The sequence below is a fragment of the Engraulis encrasicolus genome, chromosome 10 (genome assembly GCF_034702125.1).
Source record: "Engraulis encrasicolus isolate BLACKSEA-1 chromosome 10, IST_EnEncr_1.0, whole genome shotgun sequence".
NCBI classification, from domain to species: Eukaryota; Metazoa; Chordata; class Actinopteri; order Clupeiformes; family Engraulidae; genus Engraulis; species Engraulis encrasicolus.
The window spans coordinates 13,648,064-13,653,063 of record NC_085866.1 but is presented as its reverse complement, the minus strand read 5'-3'; the positions used below and the strand labels follow the sequence as shown (position 1 = coordinate 13,653,063).

The 5,000-nt window shown below is 43.6% G+C and overlaps 1 protein-coding gene across 1 annotated transcript in view; it reads right to left on the bottom strand.

Moving 5' to 3' along the window:
* Positions 1 to 5,000, bottom strand: part of avpr2ab (arginine vasopressin receptor 2a, duplicate b) — a 48,628-nt gene that overhangs the window by 15,473 nt on the left and 28,155 nt on the right. The window lies entirely within an intron of this gene.

Sequence of the window (5,000 nt, the reverse complement as noted above, 5' to 3'; positions counted from 1 at the left end):
CACAATATATTTTCCTTGATGTAGTTTTGACAAACGTCTGGTTTCAATTCTTCTGTCCACATAATTCAAACTGACATTCATAAACAGTGATCGTTGTAGACCTCAACTAAGACCATTGTCATCAATGTGTATTCTAGTATACTGCAGTACAATGTGTTAGTATACAACAATAGTATACAGGTGTAGTACACCAATAAATGGTTTTTAAACTGTATTTTAGAAGTGTTTATTATTGGTGTACGAATATTAATCTGCACTTGGGTGAGCATCAACAAAATAGACACCTGTGTATGAACTCATATGCCCATCTAACTCAATGCCAGCTCAGTGGTGTGTCCTCACAACAACTCTGGCTGAGCAGACAGATAAGCTACCGAGTAACCAAAATGTCTGGCTACCGCTGAGTCAGTGAGATATTCTCTCAAAGTGTCGGGAGGAAAGTCCAATAATGTTGTATGCCAAGCAGGCAGGCCCAGTAACTAACAGAGGGGAACAAACAGGTCAGTCTCCCCAGGCCCTGGGGGGCCTACAGCTGAGTGGGTCCCCATTGTATTGTACAGCATGCATTGTAGTGGGCCGGGGCAGGGTGAGGTCAGGGTTGCCAGATGAGGCTGATGATTTCCAGCCCCCCAAAAAATGCCCAAAACCCACCCGGAAGCACTAAATCCCACCCAATTCTATTGATTTCTATGGCCAAATTTTGTTTCTGCTCAATGCCATTTTTACCCGCAGACGGCCATCCTAAGCAGCCCAATCATGCGGGAAACCGCCCAACCTGGCAACACTGGGTGTGGTGAGGTGGTCCAGGGCAGGGTGAGGTGGGGTGGGGTGAGGTGGGGTGGGGTGGGATGAGGTGTTACTGATGATTTTGTCCAGGACCCAGCCAAGACTGTCAGCAGCGCTGGTGCCAAGTTATGCTGGCGGTCATACGTCATGCACATACCACAGCTCTGAACCCATTGATGGGCCATGTGTGCAGACCGGTGAGGGAGAGGCCTCTCTCTCACACACACACACACACACACACACACACACACACACACACACACACAGACACACACAGACAGACAGACAGACACACACACACACACACACACACACACACACACACACACACACACACACACACACACACACACACACACACACACACACACACACACACACACACACACACACACACACACACAAACACAAACACACACACACACACACCTTAATATCTTTGAGGGGCCCTCCCATTGACATATTCATTTTAACCCCCTAACAATGCCTGTAGCTAAAGAATGCTAAGCTGTGCCCAAACCAAAACAAACCATAATCTTAAGCTCAGAAAAAAAGGAAAAACGGAAGCGCTGCGTGGATCCAGATCTTTTGACACGGGTGCTCTAACAGTGTGTGGATAAAGTTGACATCAAAAAATTGAAGAGCAGGAAACTGTGGCACTCCGTTTTCTTATTTTTTAATAGTACAATGGCAAATAGACTGCCCGACGCGTTTCGACACAAGGTCTTTGTCAGGGTGCAGTCACTCAATTACAAGGTTCAATATATTACAGCTGTCATTGGTGGTGGGCGTGGCCCATCCACTTAACCAAAATTAGCAGACAGGTATGACACTTAAATCACACAAGGCATGAACATTTAAGTTATACAACATTTAAGTTACACAAAGTACTGTTCAGGTAAGTATCAGAGTAATATTGTAGACACAAATCATGAAACTTTTTTGTGGGTCCATAGCTGATATTCACACACTGATCTAGGGCACAATCACAATCAAGGACACAGGTCTGCCAAGGAGTTGTTAAGTTAGTTATTAGTTGTTTTTCTTTTTGTCACAAGAATGGTAAAAAATCTACTTCATCATTGAGTCCTGGCAGTTTGGTAGCCTGTAAAGTAACAATCCAAAATGTTTCTCTTTGTAGAAGTTTTTTCACTCTGTCACCTCCTCTTATGTTGTGAGGTACAGCCTCAAGAACCACTGCTCTAAGGGAGGATGGGCTTACATGTCCTGCCTCTTCATAGTGTACAGCCATAGCATAGTTCTGATTTTTTTGTGCGAATTGCAGTCTTATGTTCACCAAGGCGGTCTTTGAATCTTCTTTTAGTTCTTCCAATGTAAAAGTGGCCACAGGGGCATTCCAGACGGTAGACTACACATTTGGTGTTGCAATTGGCAAAGTGATTCATTTTGTATGTTTTCTGGTTGAATATGTCCACAAAGGTGTTACTTTTGGAAATGTTCTCACAGTGGCAGCAATGCCCGCAGGGGTAGGTGCCCTTTGGTTTCTGGAGCCATGACGTTTTCGGGCCAAGATGACTTTGGACCAACTTGTCCTGTAGAGTGGGTGCTCTCCTGGAGGCAAAGGAGGGTAGGTTAGGGAACAGTTCAAGTAGAATGGGGTCTCCATGTAAAATATGCCAGTTCTTTTTGATGATGTTGCATATTTGTTTGTATTGTTTACTGTACTTGGTCACAAAATAAACATTTGAGTTGCGTTGTGTTCTTTGTGTTTTTTGTAGGAGGTTTCTTCTGTCCATAGATTTCACCCTTCTATATGCTGTTTGCAAATGATTCTCCTTGTATCCCCTCTCTCTAAAGCGTGCAGTCATTTCCCCAGCTTTTTTGTCAAAGTCATCCTCTTTGTCGCATATGCGGCGAAGCCGCTGTAATTGCCCGAATGGGATGTTCTCAATCAGGTGAGGGGGATGACAGCTCTCCGCATGTAATGTGGTATTGCGATCTGTGTCTTTGCGGAAAATGGTGGTATGCAGATCCCCGGATGAGGATTTTGTGATTTTCAGATCTAAGAAATGTATCTCACTCTGGCTGTAGTCTAATGATAATTCAACACTATCACTAGTGGAATTGAGGTACTGGTGCATATCTTTAAGGCTCTGTTGGTCCCCATTATAGAAAAAAACAAGATCGTCTATGTACCTTCCATAAAAAATGATGTTGTCCCGGTAGATATTTGAAGGGCCCCAGATGAATTTCTCCTCCCATAGTCCAAGAAATAGACAGGCGTAGTTTGGTGCAAATGTTGCTCCCATGGCTGTGCCTCGTTTCTGTCTGAACATGTTTTCCTGAAATACAAAGACATTATTGTTGAGGATCCATTTCATGAGTTCCAGTATGAAAGTGTTAGGTGGGTGCTCCTCTGTCCTGGATTGCAAGTAGTGACTCACAGCTTCTAAGCCATCCTGGTGTTTGATGTTACTGTAAAGGGACGTGACATCCATAGTGGCCATGTATCCTTCCCCAATGTTTTTGATATCATTAATTTTGTTCAGGACATAGGTAGTGTCTTGAATGTAGGAAGGAAGAGAATGCACCAATGATTTAATGTAATAGTCAATGTATTGGGATGGAGGTTCAGAGATTGAGTCAATGCTACTGATGATGGGGCGGCCGGGGGGATTGTCCAAATTTTTATGAACTTTGGGTAGCATGTAGAATGTTGGTATTTTGGGATTATTATTCAGAAGAAAGTCTTTTTCTAGATCAGTAATCCATCCTTGCATCCTGGCATTATTTAGTATTTCCTCCAATTCACGTTTCATGTATTCAATTGGACTGGATTGAAGAGCAGTGTAGTATTCTGCATTCCCCAGTTGGGATAAGGCTTCCTGTACATATTGCTCTCTTCCCCACACAACAACAGCGCCCCCTTTGTCTGCTTTTTTAATAACCAAATTGTCATTATTGGATAGCCAGCGCAGGGCCGCATTCTCTGGCTTTGATAAATTGGCTTTGGGGCTGTGTGTTACAGATTGTAAAAAAGTGTCCATATCACATGAAACTTTCTTCGTAAATGCAATCAATGAAGCGTTATTCACTACAGGGCAGAAAGTGGATCTAGGCCTGAATTCCTTTGAAGGTCTGACCTGAGCATCGTAGTCGTTTAACATTCTTTGAGTTGTAGAAGCATTTAAATGATGCCATGTCTTTAAATGTAAAGTTCTGTAAAACTTGAACAAATCAATCTTAGTCTGAAATGTATTGGCATGATTCGTAGGTGCAAAGCTCAGACCTTTAGAAAGCACAGAGGTACATTCTGGTGAGAGTGGGGTACCTGATATGTTGATAACTGAGTTGCGTCCTATCTCCTCCTCGGTGGTTCTGCCAGTCGCGGACTGTGGCGCGTGGGCTCCAGGTTTTTTCTTCTTCCTCCCCCGCCTCGTCCTCGTCCTCTTCCTCCACGAGGATTTGGGGTCTGGTGATGGGGTGAATCTAAAAAATCCTGTCTGTCAACTGGGCACTCCGAGTACTCATCTTAGCTGCTGCTGGGTAGGTTGAAGGATACTGTGCGCACTCGCGGCTTCCTCCACAGCGCAGGGGCGCGCGTTCGTTTTGTCCAGGAATATACACGGTCCTCCTGATAATCTGTCGTGTCCCGTTTGAATTTTGTCAGCTTTGTTTTTTTGATAGTTTCCGTCAGAGTTTCGATGTCCTCCTTTAGTTTTTGTTCCAACCCTTCAATCGTGTGTTCGTTTTGTGACCTCAGTGGCTCAATCTTCGCTTTGATTGAGTTTATCTCCAGTTGAGTTTCCTCCCTCTGTTTTTTGGCCTCAGTGATGAGAAGTAGGATAAGGTCAAGTGAACATTTATTTAAAATAGCCTCCCAGCTGTTCTTGAAATCCTGATTCTCAACCACGAAGGATGGAAATTTCTTTATTCTAAGTCCGCGAGGGATCATTCCCTTCCTCCAATAATCTGATAACGAGATGGAATGCAGTTCGAGTTTTTTGTCTTTTTCTAAGGATCTTCTGAGCTGCTTGTAAAAATCATTTAAATCAGATGGAGGGGAATCTTCATTTTCCTCTTGGAATAAAAGTTTCTTGAACAATGATGTTCTTGCCTTGTTCTTCAGTGAGAAAATGTGTAGAAGTAGTCATCTTTGGTCCTACAAACATTCACATTGGAATGGAGCAGCCTCCGGTTGAACTCACCCATCTTAAGCTGTCAGTGAGGAAATGTTTTCCCACTTTTAATTG